At 42.6% G+C, this 20,556-nt stretch overlaps 1 protein-coding gene across 5 annotated transcripts in view; it reads right to left on the bottom strand.

Moving 5' to 3' along the window:
• Positions 1–20,556, bottom strand: part of LOC129830927 (triple functional domain protein) — a 109,963-nt gene that overhangs the window by 76,967 nt on the left and 12,440 nt on the right. The gene's annotated exons all lie outside the window — the stretch shown is intronic.

Raw genomic sequence — 20,556 nt, 5'->3', positions numbered from 1 at the left:
AACACGATATTGATTTTGTCTGGCTGGAGTAACTGTTGAAGAGTGGTGGAGAGAATAGGTTTATTTCGGGCTCAGTTGATGGGAGGAAAATCCCTGCCACTGAAGAAGCCATCTGACTGACAGAGATGTTTCCACTGACTCTTAGAAACTGGCTTTGAACCCTAGTTTAATGATGCAAGAACACACACACAGAGGAATAATTGAGGGTTTCAGAAGTAGGAACTTACACCTGCTTCAAGAGTTAAAAAGGGAAGGTTGGTCAAACAAAGAGCTGTTATATTAGTGTCTTACCCAGAGAGAGACGAGGAGAAAAAGGTAGACTTTATTTCCTGGTTATGTGTTGACAAAAATGAGACCACTACCTGTCCTTCACTAGACAGAGAAAAACCTACCTACCTACACCCCCAAACAGCACAACACCTACACCACAGTAGCAGCACGACATTAATAGCTCATTATTTCATAATGAGATAAAGAGCCCCTGCTGGCCAATTCATCTCTAACCCTGTGTCTCTACTATTTTCTCTCTATCACCTGTTTCCCTCTTCAATCTCTCCATATCATGCAGGAGTTGGACTATATTATTTATGCCACCACAGCCCTTCTACCCTCTCTCTATCCCTCTCTTTCCCTCCCTTCTTCCCTTACTCTCTCCCTGCAGACTCATACATGTCTGTGCTTAGAGTAATCCAGGACAACACAGTCATTACAGAGAGACAGAGACAGAGAGAGATACAACCAGAGGACCTACAACCAGACCACAGACCAAACAAACCCTAGCCACACCCTATATAGGCCCCCCCAGATCAGACCTATGCCCCTCCACCCCTGCACCAAGGACCTCAACATGGCAGCCAGACATATGCCCAGGCCGTGAGCAGAGTAACAGGCCCAACCCCCACTAATGCACCCGCCCAAGCCACATCCATCGACCTAAGAGGCATTCACCAGACGCTCAGCATGCACTGCTCACACCTAATGGTCCAAGCCTTTTTATTTTACCAGGTAAGTTGACTGAGAACACGTTCTCATTTACAGCAATGACCTGGGGAATAGTTTCAGGGGAGAGGACGAGGATGAGCGAGCCAATTGTAAACTGGGGATTATTAGGTGACCATGATGGTTTGAGAGCGATTGGGAATTTAGCCAGGACACTGGGGTTAACACCCCTACTCTTACGATAAGTGCCATGGGATCTTTAATGACCTCAGAGAGTCAGGACACCCGTTTAACATCCCATCCGAAAGACGGCACCCTACACAGGGCAGTGTCCCCAATCACTGGGGCATTGGGATATTTTTTAGACCAGAGGAAAGAGTGCCTCCTACTGGCCTTCCAACACCACTTCCAGCAGCATCTGGTCTCCCATCCAGGGACTGACCAGGACCAACCCTGCTTAGCTTCAGAAGCAAGCCAGCAGTGGAATGCAAGGTGGTATGCTGCCTGCAAAACCACAAGAATAACACCGGACACTATGGAACACAAATCCTTTACCATCTCTTCCTGAAATATACAAGGCCTGAGGTCATCTGCCTTTGGCCTAAAGAGCAGGAACACAGACATTGTCATCCTACAAGAAACATGGTATAGAGGAGATGTACCCACGTGTTGCCCTTTAGGTTACAGAGAGCTGGTAATCCCATCCACCAAACTACCAGGACTAAAACACGGAAAAGGCTCAGGGGGTATGCTAATTTGGTATAGAGCAGACCTAACCCACTATTAAAATTCATCAAAACAGGAGCATTTTAGATAGAAATAAATAAGGAAATGATCTCAACAGAGAAAAATGTCCACGTGTGCTACCTACAGTACCTTCCGAAAGTATTCAGACCCCTTGACTTTTTCCACATTTTGTTACGTTACAGCCTTCTTCTTAAATTGATGAAATTGTTTTTCCCCCTCATCAATCTACACACAATACCCCATAATGACAAAGCAAAATCAGGTTTTTAGAAATTGGATGGGGAATGTCGCTGCACAGCTATTTTCAGGTCTCTCCAGAGATGTTAGATTGGCTTCAAGTCTGGGCTCTGGCTGGGCCCCTCAAGGACATTCAGAGACTTGTCCTGAAGCCACTCCTCCGTTGTCTGTCTGTGTGCTTAGGGTCGTTGTCCTATTGGAAGGGGAACCCTCGCCCCAGTTTCAAGTCCTGAGTCTGAGGTCCTGAGCGCTAGTCTCCCAGTCCCTGCCACTGAAAAACTTCCCCACATCATTATGCTGCCACCACCATGCTTCACCGTAGGGATGATGCAAGGTTTCCTCCAGACGTGATGCTTGGCATCCAGGCCAAAGAGTTCCATCTTGGTTTCATCAGACCAGAGACTCTTGTTTCTCATGGCCTGAGAGTCTTTAGGTAGCTTTTGGCAAACTCCAAGCAGGCTGTCATGTGCCTTTTACTGAGTAGTGGCTTCCGTCTGGCCACTCTACCGTATAGGCCTGATCGGTGGAGTGCTGCAGAGATGGTTGTCCTTCTGGAAGTTTCTCCCATCTCCACAGAGGAATTCTAGAGCTCTGTCCTAGACCTTCTCCCCTGGTTGCTGTGTGGCCGGGCAGCCAGCTCTAGGAAGAGTCTTGGTGGTTCCAAACTTCTTCCATTTAAGAATGATGGAGGCCACTGTGTTCTTGGGGACCTTCAATGCAGCAGAAATGTTTTGGTACCCTTCCCCAGATCTGTGCCTCAATACACAATCCTGTCTCGTAGCTCCATTGACAATTCCCTGGACCTCATGGCTAGGTTTTTGCTCTGACATGCACTGTCAACTGTGGGACCTTATATAGACAGGTGTATGCCTTTCCAAATCATGTCCAATCAATTGAATTTACCACAGGTGGACTCCAATCAAGTTGTTGAAACATCTCAAGGATGATTAATGGAAACAGGATGCAGCTGAGCTCAATTTCGAGTCTCATAGCAAAGGGTCATAGCATAAGGGTACTTATGTAAATATTTTTTTTTTGTTTTATACATTTGCAAAAATGAATAAAAACCTGTTTTTTTTGCTTTGTCATTATGAGGTATTGTGTAGATTGCTGAAGATTTTTATTTAGTCCATTTAAGAATGAGACTGACGTAACAGAATGTGGAAAAAGTCAAGAGGTCTGAATACTTTCCAGAGGCACTGTACATTCCCCCAGTAGAATCCCCATACTTTAACAATGAAAGTTTCTCCATATACTAGTCTGTGGCGACCTAAACGCCATAACTGGACAAGAACCTGACACTTTTAGCACACAGGGGGGCAAACCTCTACCTGGAGGTGACAGCATTTCCTCCGCAATTTTCCCCCCTAGACACAAATACAAACAACAAAAAAAGCGGGTCACAACTCTTGCAGCTCTGTCACACGCTGGGTCTGTACGTAGTCACTGGTAGGCTTCGAGGAGACTCCTATGGTAGGTACACCTACAGCTTATCCCTTGGCAGTAGTACTGTAGATCACTTTATCACTGACCTCAACCCAGGGAGGGAGTGTTCACAGTCAGTCCACTGACACACCAATCAGATCACAGCAAAAACATAGTTTACCTGAACAGTGCAATACTGAATCATGAGACATCAAAGCCGAACAAACTGCATTCTACTATAGATGGAAGAAAAGTAGTGTAGAAATCTACCAAAAAAAACTAACTTCCTCTACAAAACGTTTGACTACAGTAGTGAAGGTGTAAACTTGGCAGTAGAAAACCTAAACAGTATATTTGACTTTTCAGCTTCCCTATAACATTTTTTTCTTTAAAGCAGACAACATAAGAAAATGAACAACAATGACAAATGGTTTGATGAAGAATGCAAAAACCTAAGAAAGAAATTGAGAAAGCTATCCATCCACAAACACAGAGACCAAGAAAACCTGAGCCTGCGCCTTCACTATAGTGAAACAAACAGCATAGAAACCAGTTCAATGTAGAATCCAGAGAATGTAACCACTTCTGGGAGAATTAGAACACACTAAACCAACAACACAAAGAGCCATTTATCCAAAACAGAGACATATGGATAAACCACTTCTCCAATCGTTTGGATCTATAAAAAAGAACAAACCGCAAAAACATAATCATGATCAATGACAAATCTCAGAATCAGCTTTTAAAAACTGGAGAATCCAGCGGGTTCTGGTAGTTACATTGAATGAACTACAGGACAAAATACAAACCATACAACCCCAAAAGGCCTGTGGTGTTGATGGTATCCTAAATTAAATGACAAAATATACAGACCACAATTGGCTATACCTACACTCTTTAACATCATCCTCAGCTCTGGCATCTTCCCCAATATTTCGAGCCAAGGACTGATCACCCCAATCTACAAAAGTGGAGACAAATTTGACCCCAATAACTAGCGTAGGATCTGCGTTTTCAGCATCCTACGGTTGTAAGATCTACGGTCCACTCACTAACCAAGAATTCACAAAATTGGACTACACCAAATTGAGACTGCATGCAGAATTCTGCAAAAACATCCTCCGTGTGCAACATAAAACACCAAATAATGCATGCAGAGCAGAATTAAAGCCAATTTAGGCTTAATGTGAAAATGTGGTTGGAAGCTCCGTGTGGAGGGTGTGACGCAATTGCGGAGCCACTGGAGGCTTGCAGAGGCCAAATTGAGCTCCGTACTTCATCGTCGTGTGTCTCCCAAATTGTGTAACACTGCAGAGGGCTCCGTATAGCGCCACATTGGTTGACAGTAGGTGGCGGGTCATGTACCAACACAAACTCACTGCCTTGACAACTTCCTTCACAACAGCTCTGCGCTGATCCGTGAAGCGCAAAAAGCATGAATGCCCTGAGGCCGCATCACAACTGACAGTTCACGAGAGATAACCGCTATGCCCCCCTCCAAAAATAAATTGCGTTTCCAGAAAAGGAAAGAAAGGAAACAGAGACAAAAAGCAAAGTTCAGGGGGGAAAATTACTCCTCGTTTTTTGCCAGAAAAAAAAACGAGGAGATGGATTTGAGTTGTAAGTCAGTGCAGACGGCCTGCCGAACTGAGTAGCCTAGCTAGCCAATATAGCTAGCTTGATAGCCTGCTAGCTACAGGTACCCGCTTACCGTGGACTCACTACCAGCTATGGCTAGCTAATTAGCTATTATTTCGATATTATTATAACTGTATTCCCCAATATTTGCGTGATATTTGTTAGCTAGCTAGACTAAAATTAAAACCTAACATGTAGCCTACCTATCCATACTGTAGATGCTGCTACTACTACTACTGCTGTATACAAAGATCCCAACATGTGTTTACTACATGAAGTGGACCTTGGAGGTGAGACAATTGTTTTGTAGCAGCAGCAGCATAACTAGACCATTTTTTAAATTGTAAAGTTCGGCACATGATGACTTAGACACACTTAAATATGTATTCTATTTGATATGTATACTGTTAAAACGTTTTTTCTTTCAGTGGTAGATTTTTAGTATGGTAACCTTTGTAGGAGCGAACATTAAACCTAAAATTCCCTTTGTTTACTCACTTCCAAGTGCTTAGAGAGCCCCAGGTAGGCAGAATGTCAGCAGAAAGCTGTCAGACGGATGCAGAGGAGAGCAGGGAGGAGGAAGAGGAGTTAAAGAGTAGCAGCAGTGCCAGTGAAGGAGTGACAGAAGAGATTGAACAAGCAAGTAATAAGGGAAAGGAAGAGTGGACAGATGAGGTTTTAGATGATCCAGCACTGTGGCCAGAGAAAGTACAAGACCACGAAAGAGAAGCTATTGTTCACAGACTAGCCAACAGGTGTGGTGAGGAGACAGAACTGTATAAAATCATGCCCCCAGACTCAGAAGACGAGCCATTCCCCAACTATTTACAGTACAGTAAGTCAACAAATGGAAGAGATTATAGAGAGACTGGCTTAGTTATAGTAAGAGTGTAAAGGCATTATATTGCATTCCATGTGTTTTTTTTTACTCATGGGCAAAATAAACCATCACCCAGTTCTCTGGGATGGCTATAAGATGGCTATATGGATGGCTATAAACTGGATATAAGGATGGCTATAAGATGGCTATATGGATGGCTATACGCTGGATATAAGGATGGCTATATGGATGGCTATAAACTGGATATAAGGATGGCTATAAGATGGCTATATGGATGGCTATACGCTGGATATAAGGATGGCTATAAACTGGATATAAGGATGGCTATAATAATGGCTATACGCTGGATATAAGGATGGCTATAACGATGGCTATAAGCTGGATATCAGGATGGATATAAGGATGGCTATAAGCTGGATATCAGGATGGCTATAAACTGGATATAAGGATGGCTATAAACTGGATATAAGGATGGCTATAAACTGGATATAAGGATGGCTATAAGCTGGATATAAGGATGGCTATAAACTGGATATAAGGATGGCTATAAGCTGGATATAAGGATGGCTATAAACTGGATATAAGGATGGCTATAAGCTGGATATAAGGATGGCTATAAACTGGATATAAGGATGGCTATAAACTGGATATAAGGATGGCTATAAACTGGATATAAGGATGGCTATAAACTGGATATAAGGATGGCTATAAACTGGATATAAGGATGGCTATAAGCTGGATATAAGGATGGCTATAAGCTGGATATAAGGATGGTGTCACGGCCATCAAAAGGAGGTGACCAAGGCGCAGCGGGATAAGCGTACATTCTTCTTTATTATAAGAATAAACACTGAACAAAACAAACAAAATAACAAAACGAACCGTGAAGCTAATATGGATAGTGCAGAAAGGCAACTAAACATAGAATAAGAACCCACGAACACAAAAGGGAAAATGGGGATCATATTTAGGTAGCCAATCAGAGACAACGATAAGCAGCTGCCTCTGATTGGGAACCAATTCAGGCCACCATAGACATACATATGCCTAGACGTACCAACACCCCTAGACTTACAAAACTAGCATACCCACCCTAGTCACACCCTGACCTAACCAAAATAATAAAGAAAACATAGATAACTAAGGTCAGGGCGTGACAGATGGCTATAAGCTGGATATAAGGATGGCTATAAAATGGATATAAGGATGGCTATAAGATGGCAATAAGGATGGAAATAAGGATGTCTATAAGGATGGCTATAAGATATCAGTGAAATGGCGGAGAACGTATGACAAACTACCAGAGCATGAGGATGGTGTCTCGCAAGAACTGTTACTGGAAAAATCTGCAGCATACCGTAACAACAGCTACAGGTATAGACAGTCAGCTGCAGGAACAAATCCAGTCAGAAATGTATAAAAACAGAGCACTTCTAGAAAGGATGTTGGATGTGACACTGTACTTAGCATCTAGGAATCTGCCATTCTGGGGGAAATCACGTAATCTTGATGATGTGCATAATGGACATACCTAGGCTTACTGGAACTGTTGTCAATGTATGACCCGCTATTACGTGAGCACTTACAGAAAGTCAGGGACAAAAAGAAAGGAGCACGACTGACTCATTACCTCACAGCCCTGGGAGACAAAACGAGTTCATAGGAATATGGGGTCAAAGGGTGTTGAAAACAATACTTGATGAAAGAGAAGACGCAATCTATTACTCAGTTATATGTGACGTAACTCCAGACATTTCCCATACTGACCTAAATGTATTATTGGTGAGATATGTACACAAAGTTCAGGGAACAGGTGGATAGGAAATAATTGAGAAAAAAAAGGAATTTAAAGACTTTGCCTTGTTAATAAGAATTGGTAATAAATTATTAAATCTGAAACATGGATCGTTGGTCATTTCTTCATTAAAACTGACTACAATACCATATATTAAAAAATAAGTCACCAATTGCGTAGTTATTTATAATAAAGCATCTTAAAAATCTCATGACACAGACAGCTTTTGTTAACATTAGGAACCAATACTGTTTGCAATACTGTTAATTTAGGCAAAGGATGAAGGTGGAAACTAGAATCTGCTCAATTATAGTATAGAGCAGCAGAAGCTTATAGTTAGTACATTTAATAACACATATTGTTCAGTACGTTATTTGAATCTGAAACATTCTGATTTCTGTTAGGGGCCCGGTAGGTTTTTTTGATTTTTCTCCATGGGGCCCCAAAATTCTGTCAACGCCCCTGCCTACAGAGAGATGAACCTAGAGAAGAGTTCACAAAACACAAACAGACCCCACAGAGCCCCAGTACAGCGCCCCAGTACAGCAACACCCAACCAAATCATGAGAAAAAATAAGTTTATTAATTAATTGACACATTGGAAAGAACTAATTTTAAAAAACAAAGCAAACTGGAATGCTATTTGACCATAAACAGAGAGTACACAGGGGCTGAATACCTGACCAAGGAAAACTTTGTCGATTTACAGACTCAGTGGCAGACCTGGCTCTCAAGAGAAGACAGGCTATGTGCCCACTGCCCACAAAATGAGGTGGAAACTGAGCTGCACTTCCCAACCTCCTGCCAAATGTATGGCCATATTAGAGAGACATATTTTCCTCAGATTAAACAGACCCACAAAGAATTTGAAAACAAATGCACATTTTGATAAACTCATATCTATTGGGTGAAATACCACAGTGTGCCATCACAGCAGCAAGATTTGTGATCTGTTGCCACAAGAGAAGGGCAACCACTGAAGCATAAATACCATTGTAAATGCAAACTATATTTATCTGTCTATTAATTTTCAACTATTTGCACATTGTTAATTAACACAGCCAGTAATAACATTTGAAGTGTTATGATTACTGCTAATTTCTGATTGTTGATTTAATTTTTGTTGTATCTATTGCACTTTCTTTGGCAATGTAGACATGTTTCCCATGCCAATAAAGCCCTTTGAATTGAATTGGAGCTCGCGAGTGGCATTACTCTCTTTCTGCAATGTTACAGCGCCTCACAGAGGAGTAAGTGAGCACACACACACACACTATACACATACATCTTTCTATCATGCTATTATTCATGGGCAATACATTTAGAGCTTGGGGGAAAGTATCACACACACTCACACACACATCTGGGGGCATGGCATGCCTCGCTTCCCAAAGGCATTGTGGGTGTATGTATTGCTATAGTAATCCTCCAATATCTGAGGTGACAAGAAAATAATGAGCTACAGTTTACTCTCATTTTCATCTCTCTCTCTCAACTTCCCCGAGGGGGTACAATGAGATTAAATACATAAATACAAATTGTATTGCAAAGCCCACCCACTTAAGAGAGCGGAGGTGGTTCGTGCAATAGCCAAATACCTAGGTTTTATCTCAGTTGGTTACCATGGACTTGAATCAAATGTATTTATAAAGCCCTTTTTACACCAGCAGATGTCAAAGTGCTGTACAGATACCCAGCCTAAAACCCCAAACAGCAAGCAATGCAGATGTAGAAGCACGGTGGCTAGGAAAAAAAACCTAGAAAGGCAGGAATCTAGGGAGAAACCTAGAGAGGAACCAGGCTCTGAGGGGTGGCCAGACCTCTTCTGGCTGTGCCGGGTGTAGAATGGTGATGGACGTTAAGGTTTGTCTTTACAGTAGATGAAAGTGTGTGTGTGTGTGTGTGTGTGTGTGTGTGTGTGTGTGTGTGTGTGTGTGTAAGTGGGTAGTGAAAGCCTTGTAGTGCTCTGTGAATTCACTAAACTGATACTGTATAGCTCCTCATAGCAATAGCCCTCTTTATTCAATTATAATAACACACATCCACGTCAGATGGGAGAGTAGTGACCAGACTCAGACAGGCTCCTAGTAGTCTGTCTGTAGGAAGCAGAAGTGTGTGTGTTCCTTGGCCCTGCTCTGTATTCCATAATAATTCCAGTGTTACTTCTAGTGTGTTATGACCTGAGCTCCTCTATATTCAGCTGCCCCTGTGGTGAGCTTCTGGAACACTTTCCACACTCCCACAACCATACTCAGTCAGGGGGAGGGAGAGGGGTGAGAGTGACTGTGCATCTGTGTGTGTCTGTATGTGTGTGACAGATTGGGTATATTATTAATCCCACTGTGCATTTTGAGGATTAGGAAATAAAACAGCTAATTGCTTTTAAAATACAGCTCACACACACAGTAGGATGTGTTATTTCACAGACATCTTTACACTTATGGGAGTAGCTAGACAGGCCAGAATCCATAGAATTACAGCTGCAACTATACACACACAAATATCTGATACACACAAGGCCACAAAGAGACAGAGAGAGAGAGACAGAGACAGAGACAGAGACAGAGACAGAGACAGAGAGAGAGACAGAGAGAAATAGTGAGAGTTGAGGATTTATGAAAGCAGCTGAGAAGTGACAGCCAGGATGGACGAGCAAAAAAAAAAAAAAAAACGAGTGAACAAGAAAAAAAGAGAGGACTTGAGGAAAGTAAAAACCCTGCAATACTGCTGCAGACGATGATGTCACCCTGACTCGACCACAGCAAACGGACACTGGTGGAGGGATGGGCCACTTTCTGTTTTTTCTCTCTCTTTCCCGCCCTCACTCTTCAAAAAAAGTGGCTGTCTTTAACCATTACTTTACCATTCAAACCAAAGAGGGGAGAGTGGAATAGTGCATCTAGATACTCTATAAAGATACTTCCTCTCCTGATCAAAAGGCAGAATCTGAAATGGCCCTTTATTCCTTTGGTCAGAGCACCACGTGGTACACCATAAAAAATGAACCTGTTGCTATTTTAGATGATACACCCAAAACGTTTGGCATACCCGTCAGCTGGATGAGGGCGGAGCCTGTCGGTGTGTAAAGCCACACGTGAAAAGGGTCACCAGTGTGGACTTTATCCTCCAACACGTGTTTTATTCCCAGTTTTACAAAGTCTGTCACTCCAACCGGCCAGGCAGCATGTGAAACTAGCTCCTCTGCTAACACACCCCCAGCTAAGCTACGCCAAAACAGATGCTAATTACATTGTGAAAGACAAGAATTAGCCCCATAATCCTATGCTATCAAAATTAAGCTAACCAAGGATAAGAGATATTTTGGGGGCAAAAAAACAACAATTGCTTTTGAGGAGTGGTGCTAAGCTAGGCCAATGTATGCTAAACTAAGAAGCTAGCAGCTCCTCCTGTGTGAGCTGGTGTCCTGTGTCGGTTTAGGAGAGGAACAGGCTTCTACTCAAACTGCTCTTAATCTCATGTTTTAACTCCCTGAGTGCGTGTGTGTGGCTTAGAGAGAATTCAAATAAAATCTTACTTGTCACATGCTTCGTTAACAGGTGTAGACTAACAGTGAAATGCTTACTTATAGGCCCTTAAATGCAGAGACAAAAAAAGAGAAATAATTTTAAAGTAATAACACGTAATAATAAAAGTAATAAATACAAAATTAGTAACGATAACTTGGCTATACACTGTTTATACAAAACATTAAGAACATCTGCTCTTTCGATGACAGACTGACCAGGTGAAGCTATGATTCCTTAGATATCACTTGTTAAATCCATTTCAAATCAGTGTATATGAAGTGGAGGAGAAATGATTAAAAAAATACTTTGAAGCCTTGAGACACGGATTGTATATTTGTGCCATTCAGGAGGGTGACAAAAACATGTAAATGCCTTTGAACAGAGTAGTAGGTACCAGGCGTACCGGTTTGTGTCAAGAACTGCAGCACTACTGGGCTTTTCACACTCAACAGTTTCCTGTGTGTATCAAGAATGGTCCACTACCCAAAGTACATCCAGCCAACTTGACACAACTGTGGGAAGCACTGGAGTACATGGGCCAGCATCCCTGTGGAACGCTTTCAAAACCTTTTATAGTGTCCATGACTCGACGAATTGAGGCTGTTCGGAAGGTGCCCCGAATGTTTTGTACATTCAGTGTATATACAGGTACCAGTACCGAGTTGAGGTAGATATGTACACTAGCGTTCAAAAGTTTGGGGTCACTTAGAAATGTTCTGGTTTTAGAAAGAAAAGCAATTTTTTTGTCCATTAAAACAACATCAAATTGATCAGAAATACAGTGTAGACATTGTTAATGTTGTAGATGAACATTGTAGCTGAAAACGGCAGATTTTTTATGGAATATCTACATAAGCGTACAGAGGCCCATTATCAGCTACTATCACTCCTGTGTTCCAATGGCACGTTGTGTTAGCTAATCCAAGTTTATCATTATAAAAAGGCTAATTGATCATTAGAAAACCCTTTTGCAATTATGTTAGCACAGCTGAAAACTGTTGTCCTGATTAAAGAAGCAATAAAACTGGCCTTCTTTAGACTAGTTGAGTATCTGGAGCATCAGCGTGTGTGAGTTCGATTACAGGCTCCAAATGGCCAGAAACAAATAACTTTCTTCTGAAACTCGTCAGTCTATTCTTATTCTGAGAAATTAAGGCTATTCCATGCGAGAAATTGCCAAGAAACTGAAGATTTCATACAACGCTTTGTACTACTCCCTTCACAGAAAAGCGCAAACTGGTTCTAACCAGAATAGAGAGAAGTGGGAGGCCCCGGTGCACAACTGAGCAAGAGGACAAGTACATTAGAGTGTCTAGTTTGAGAAAGACGCCTCAAGTCTTCAACTGGCAGCTTTATTAAATAGTACCCGCAAAACACCAGTCTCAACGTCAACAGTGAAGAGGCGACTCCGGGATGCTGGCCTTCTAGGCAGAGTTGCAAAGAAAAAGCCATATCTCAGACTGGCCAATACAAATAAAAGATTAAGATGGGTAAAATAACACAGACGCTGGACAGAGGAACTCTGCCTAGAAGGCCAGCATCCCGGAGTCACCTCTTCACTGTTGACGTTGAGGCTGGTGTTGCACCAGTCTTTTCTCCTTTGTGTGGCCATAATGCCCCGTAAAGAAATCAATGCCTTTTGCGGCCAGTGGCTGTTGTGCCCTTGGGCTGAATATAATAATTATAATTTCTCACAGGCTACAAGTGAAGACAGACACATCGGGGATGCCACCGCGTGCATCCTTATCCAATTCCGAGGTGCATATTGAAAGAACTGTCCACATTTACTTTTCGTCAGCCAACAAGATGAGTAGGTCTAACAAACATCAAAAGCACTAGCCTATATCAATCTACTATCCCCCATAGTACAAAAGTTGACCTATTCTATTCTGTGCAATAAATAAATATTACATAGTCTGGGACAGTATTGGGATGCGATAGATCCCAAATTAATACAACCACTGTTTTAAGCAATGAGCTTGACGCAAAAGATGAGAACATTCATCTTAAAATGTTGATAAACTACTAGGCCATTTCTTCACATTATAAGTGCAGCAATAAGCACACGGCAGTAGCTGCTTAGCAAGTGGGAATGTTCCATTAGCAGAAAACATGGTTCACCACAAATATTTATGGTGAAACTACATATGTATGCCAGTTAGGCTCTACACCCGTTGTAAAGCGGATTAAATTTGCTTCATTTTAAGAAGTTATTTGGCCACTTTAGTTGTGATACAAACCTTATCAAAATATATAGGCCTATGGACTAGGCTACATGAGGCTTGCTACTGGGATTTGAAAAAGTCGCAAAAAAAAAAAGCAAGCAATGTTTCTTGCCTTAAACTGGGCATCATTCACAAGTGATAATTTACCATTCACAAGTGACAGGCTAATATTGTCACCCATCAAAATATTCTTGATTGAATATTGTATTTACATATACTAAATAATATTTGTGAAATGCGTTTTGATTTCAAATGGACCAGTAGATGTTATCTATGCACTTAAATAGCGAATGGAGGACGGTTTTCCCGTGGTTCATTTTCATGCCAGCCAGGTAGGCTATACTCCTGTTGTAAAGACAAGCAATATGCTTTATATAAATATAGAAGGCCTAGCCTATAGAAAGCTGATGGGATCCTCCTCTTTTTAATAGAAGCCAGTACTCTGTTTCCTCACACAATTGCATAGCCAATAGAAATGTTGCGCAACATGAGCTCATGAAGTGTTAGATTTTCGATACATTTGCATTGATGTCAGCGTGATCAGAGGGACAATAGAGGGCTGAGTACCAGGCAGTTATTAAGTTCGGTAGGCTGCTAATGACCATCAGCAGAATCATAGCTGGGAGAAGCCTAATTACCGTGACTAAATGGTCACGTGGAATTTGACTACCGTCATGACTCGTGACCGCTGGTGTAGGGGTAATACGGTCACCGTAACGGCCCTAGTGTGGACCGTGATAGATCTTTAGTGATGTGGACACCGAGCAACTTGAAGCTCTCGACCCGATACCCCCATGCTTGGCCCACTTTTTCCCGTAGTCCACGATCAGCACCTTTGTCTTGCTGACATTGAGGCAGTTTGTAGTCCTGGCAGACCTCCTCCCTATTGGCTGTCTAATCGTCGTTGTCGTCAGCAAATGTAATGGTGTAGGGAGACGTGCACGGCCACGCAGTAGTGGGCGAACTGGGAGTACACGAAGGGACTAAGCACGCGCTCCTGAGGGCCCCCCCATGTTGAGGGTCAGCATGGCAGATATGTTGTTGCCTACCCTCACCACCTGGAGGCAGCATGGCAGGAAGTTCAGGATCCAGTTGAAGAGTGAAGTGTTCAATGCCAGGGTTCTTTACCTAGTGATGAGCTTGGAGGGCACTATGGTGTTGAACGCTGAGCTGTAGTCAATGAACAGCATTTTCACATTGATGTTCCTCTTGTCCATGTGGGAAAGGGCGGCGTGGATTGCAATAGAGATTGCATCATCTGTGGATTTGTTTGGGCGTTATGTGAATTGGAGTGGGTGGGTCCAGAGTGTCTGAGATGATGGTGCTGATGTGAGCCATGACCAGCCTTTCAAAGCACTTCATGGCTACAGACGTGAGTGCTACTGAGCGATAGTCATTTAGACGGGCTACTTTCCCGTTCTTGGACATAGGGACTACGGCTGTCTGCTTGAAACATGTAGGTTTTACAGACTGGGTCAGGGAGAGGTTGAAAATGCCAGTAAAGACACTTGGCCAGCGCATACGTCCTGGTAATCTGACTTTTGAATGTTAACCTGTTTAAAAAGGTCTTACTCACATCGGCTACGAAGAGAGTGATCACACAGTCATCTGGAACAGCTGGTGGTTTCATGCATGGTTCAGTGTTGCTTGCCTCAAAGCAAGCATATAAAAGGCATCCTTTGGTAGGCTCACGTCACTGGGCAGCCCGCCCTTTGTAAACCGTGATAGTTTGCAATCCCTGCCACATCCAACGAGAGTCAGAGCCGGCGTAGTAGAATTCAATCTTAGTCCTGTATTGAAGCTTTTCCTGTTTATGGTTAGTCGGAGGTCGTAGCAGCATTTCTAATAAGCATCCGGATTAATGTCACGCTCCTTGAAAGCGGCAGTTCCAGTCTTTAGCTCAGTGTGGTTGTTTCCTGTAATCCATGGCTTCTGGTTGGGTATGTACAGTGGGGCAAAAAAGTATTTAGTCAGCCACCAATTGTGCAAGTTTTCCCACTTAAAAAGATGAGAGAGGCCTGTAATTTTCATTCAATCCATTGTAGGATTTGGTGGAAAATAAGTATTTGGCCACCTACAAACAAGCAAGATTTCTGGCTCTCACAGACCTGTAACTTCTTCTTTAGGAGGCTCCTTTGTCCTCCACTCGTTACCTGTATTAATGGCACCTGTTTGAACTTGTTATCAGCATAAAAGACACCTGTCCACAACCTCAAACAGTTACACTCCAAACTCCACTATGGACAAGACCAAAGAGCTGTCAAAGGACACCAGAAACAAAATTGTAGACCTGCACCAGGCTGGGAAGACTGAATCTGCAATAGGTAAGCAGCTTGGTTTGAAGAAATCAACTGTGGGAGCAATTATTAGGAAATGGAAGACATACAAGACCACTGATAATCTCCCTCGATCTGGGGCTCCACGCAAAATCTCACCCCGTGGGGTCAAAATGATCACAAGAACGGTGAGCAAAAATCCCAGAACCACACGGGGGGACCTAGTGAATGACCTGCAGAGAGCTGGGACCAAAGTAACAAAGCCTACCATCAGTAACACACTACGCCGCCAGGGACTCAAATCCTGCAGTGCGAGACGTGTCCCCCTGCTTAAGCCAGTACATGTCCAGGCCCGTCTGAAGTTTGCTAGAGAGCATTTGGATGATCCAGAAGAAGATTGGGAGAATGTCATATGGTCAGATGAAAACAAAATATAACTTTTTGGTAAAAACTCAACTCGTCATGTTTGGAGGACAAAGAATGCTGAGTTGCATCCAAAGAACACCATACCTACTGTGAAGCATGGGGGTGGAAACATCCTGCTTTGGGGCTGTTTTTCTGCAAAGGGACCAAGACGACTGATCCGTGTAAAGGAAAGAATTAATGGGGCCATGTATCGTGAGATTTTGAGTGAAAATCTCCTTCCATCAGCAAGGGCATTGAGGATGAAACGTGGCTGGGTCTTTCAGCATGACAATGATCCCAAACACACCGCCCGGGCAACGAAGGAGTGGCTTCGTAATAAGCATTTCAAGGTCCTGGAGTGGCCTAGCAGGTCTCCAGATCTCAACCCCATAGAAAATCTTTGGAGGGAGTTGAAAGTCTGTGTTGCCCAGCAACAGCCCCAAAACATCACTGCTCTAGAGGAGATCTGCATGGAGGAATGGGCCAAAATACCAGAAACAGTGTGTGAAAACCTTGTGAAGACTTAAAGAAAACGTTTCACCTCTGTCATTGCCAACAAAGGGTATATAACAAAGTATTGATATAAACTTTTGTTATTGACCAAATACTTATTTTCCACCATAATTTGCAAATAAATTCATTAAAAATCCTACAATGTGATTTTCTGGATTTTTTTTCTCATTTTGTCTGTCATAGTTGAAGTGTACCTATGATGAAAATTACAGGCCTCTCATCTTTTTAAGTGGGAGAACTTGCACAATTGGTGGCTGACTAAATACTTTTTTGCCCCACTGTACGTACGGTCGGTAAACTCCTCAATCCTGGAACATGACCACAACACAGCAGTAAAATAAACAGTCAGAGACAGACCAACAGTAACATGACCACCCCCAGCAGTGAAGGAGAGAGAGAGAGGATAGAGGGAGTATGGGGGGGTATTTGGGTGAGGAGTTACTCAGGCCAGAAAGTCATACGATAGATTGAAGGGATCCATAGCTACAGCCAATCTATGTCTGGCATCTACGGAATCATACATGAGCAAGTGACAAAGGGTCAAATAATCCTGTGTTACGGAGTGTGTGTGTGTGTCCTTGTTAATGAACTTGACAATTCTGTAGGTTGTTCTTCCTGAGAATGATGACCATGGCGTCGTGTTCACGGTCAAAATCAGAACAAGGCCAGTATGTATCATTTCAAGGCAAATAAGGCAAGACCAAATCAATCTCTGCTGCGTGTGAAAGCCTACGTCATCGGTTTCTCTTTATGTAGGACTGGACTCAAACAGACACATCAAAGGCTGCGGATTAGGGAGGGCTCCGGGAGGTGAAGTGAGCATTAGTTCCTTGCAGTCACAAAGCAATTTACAGACAAACACACACACACTATAAAACACGTACAAACATGCACAGAAGAGAAATGTGTGCGTGTGTGTGTGTCAGTCAGTCAGTATATGCCAGTTGCCAGGACAGATGGAGAGGGAGGTATGGAGAGCAGAGAAGTTCTCTTCATACCATCTCTCACTCAAACATGTTGATATGATGATCCAGAGCACGTTAAAATGCTAATCTCATAATGGTTATGGTCCGGATTAAACTCATGACAACTGATCTGAAGTCAGCTGTTACATGGGCCTCATGAGGGGCCAGAGAGAGAGAATTGGTCAGGCCGGTTTGGGTAATGGTAAGTTTGGATAGCTTAGAGGGCGTGCCTAAATACATTGCATCACTGGCTCTTTTCCAACTGAGGCCTGTGTTGGAATTCCTGGTATTAACCATAATGTAACGATTGTCTTGCTCTTCCTCCTCCTCGGACGAGGAGAGGAGAGAGGGATCGGAAGACCAATGTGCAGCGAGGTATGATGACATAATGATTTATTAAACAAGACGAAGACGAAACGAAATACACTTGATAAACTACAAAACAAATAAACGATGTAGACAGACCTGGACGACGAACTTACATGAAACACGAAGAACGCATGAACAGGAAAACTGACTACATAAAACGAACAAACAAACAAAACCGAAAACAGTCCCGTGTGGCGTAACATACACAGACACTGACACAGGAGACAACCACCCACAACAAACAATGTGAAAACACCTACCTTAATATGGCTCTCAATCAGAGGAAATGAAAACCATCTGCCTCTAATTGAGAGCCATATCAGGTCACCCTTAACAAACATAGAAACACACAACATAGACTACCCACCCAAAACTCACGCCCTGACCGTCAAACACATACAAAATAACAGAAAACCGGTCAGGAACGTGACATATAAACTGGTTCCCATTCTCCAGAGAGGATATGGGAATAGAGGAGAACTGTTTGGATAACAGACAATTATTCAAACAATACTCATGGCATTTGTTTCAACAGTAACCTGGGGAAAATGTTCTGCACTATCATGAACAGCAAATTACTGCACTCTCTCAGTGAAATCAAATTAGATTACTACCTAATTATAAAACATCAGACCATATAAATACCCTACACACACCCCAATTGAAAAATATGTAAAAGAAAATAAATATTATCTCCTGCTTTGTAGATTTCCAAAAAGCTTTTAGATTCAATTTTGCATGAAGGCATTTTAATAAAACTAATTACAAAATGGTGTGGGTGTAAAAACATTTGACGTCATCAAATCAAGGTACAGAAATAACAAGTGAGCAGTCAAAATTGGAGATAAACATACAGATTTATTTCCCCAAGGGTGCAGAGTAAAACAGGGGAGCAACTTGAGCTCAAAGTCTATTTAATACCTATATAAATGAATTGGCTAAAACACTTGAGCAATCAACAGCCCCTGGTCTCACTCTCAACATCACAGAAATAAAATGCTTCCTGTTTGCAGATGATCTGGTGCTTCTGTTCCCCACAAAAGACGAGCTACAGCAACAGTTCTGTTGCACCTGGGCACTGACAGTCAATCTAAAAAAAGACAAATATTATATTCCAAAAGAGGTCCAGATGTCAGGGAAATTATTCAGACCCCTTGACTTTTTCCACATTTTGTTACGTTACAGCCTTCTTCTAAAATGTATTTATCCCCCCCAAATCTACACACAATACCCCTTAATGACAAAGCAAAAACAGGTAAAATATTTATGCAAATTCATGAAAAATACAAAACTGAAATATGACATTCACATAAGTATTCAGACCTTTTACTTAGTACTTTGTTGAAGCACCTTTGGCAGAGATTACACCCTTGAGTCTTCTTGGGTATGACGCTACAAGCTTGGCACACCTGTATTTGGGGAGTTCGTCCCATTCTTCTCCGAGGATCCTCTCAAGCTCTGTCAGATTGGATGGGGAGCGTCACAGCACAGCTATTTTCAGGTCTCTTCAGAGATGTTCGATCGGCTTCAATTCCGGACTCTGGCTGGGCCACTCAAAGACATTCAGAGACTTGTCCCGTAACCACTCCTGCGTTGTCTTGGCTGTGTTTAGGGTTGTTGTCCTGTTGGAAGGTGAACCTTTGCCCCAGTCTGAAGTCTTGAGAAGGTTTTCATCAAGGATCTCTCAGTACTTTGCTCTGTTCATCTTTCCCACAATCCTGACTAGTCAGCATGATGCTGCCACCAACATGCTTCACTGTAGGGATGGCGCCAGTTTTCCTCCAAACATGACGCTAAGAATTCAGGCCAAAGAGTTCAATATTGGTTTCATCAGACCAGAGAATCTTGTTTCTCACGGTATGGGTGCCCTTCGGCCAACTCCAAGTGGGTCGTCATGTGCCTTTTACTGAGGAGTGACTTCTGTCTGGCAGAGACGGTTGTCCTTCTGGAAGGTTCTCCCATCTCCACAAAGGAACTCTGGAGCTCTGTCATTGTGACCATCGGGTTCTTCGTCACCTCCCTGACCAAGGCCCTTCTGCCCCGATTGCTCAGTTTGGCCGGGCGGCCAGCTCTAGGAAGAGTCTTGGTGGTTCCAAACTTCTTCCCTTTAAGAATGATGGAGGTCACGGTGTTCTTGGGGACCTTGAATGCGGCAGAAATGTTTTGGTACCCTTCCCCAGATCTGTGCCTCGACACAATCCTGTCTCAGAGCTCTATGGAAAATTCCTACGACCTCATTGCTCTAACATGCATTGTCACCTGTGGGACCTTATATAGACAGGTGTGTGCCTTTCCAAATTCTGTCCAATCAATTGAATTTACCACAGGTGGACTCGATTCAAGTTGTAGAAACATCTAAAAGGATGGTCAACGGAAACAAGATACACCGGAGCTCAATTTCGAGTTTCATAGGAAAGGGTCTGAATACTCTATGTAAATAAAGGTATGTTCTTGATTTTTTATACTTTTATAAAAATAATAATTTCCACCACCCATGTTGGCGAGAAAAAATAAATACCCCCCAAAGTACTTTGCGTGGCTAGAAGACACCACAAAATAATGGAAGCACTGTAAGACAGTACACGAGGCAGACTATCTGACAGAATTATAGACTTATGAGCAACATGTTCCCCCAAATTTAAAACAAATACAAA

This window comes from Salvelinus fontinalis, chromosome 32, assembly GCF_029448725.1.
Source record: "Salvelinus fontinalis isolate EN_2023a chromosome 32, ASM2944872v1, whole genome shotgun sequence".
Lineage (NCBI taxonomy): Eukaryota > Metazoa > Chordata > Actinopteri > Salmoniformes > Salmonidae > Salvelinus > Salvelinus fontinalis.
This window is presented reverse-complemented; position numbering and strand designations above follow the sequence as displayed.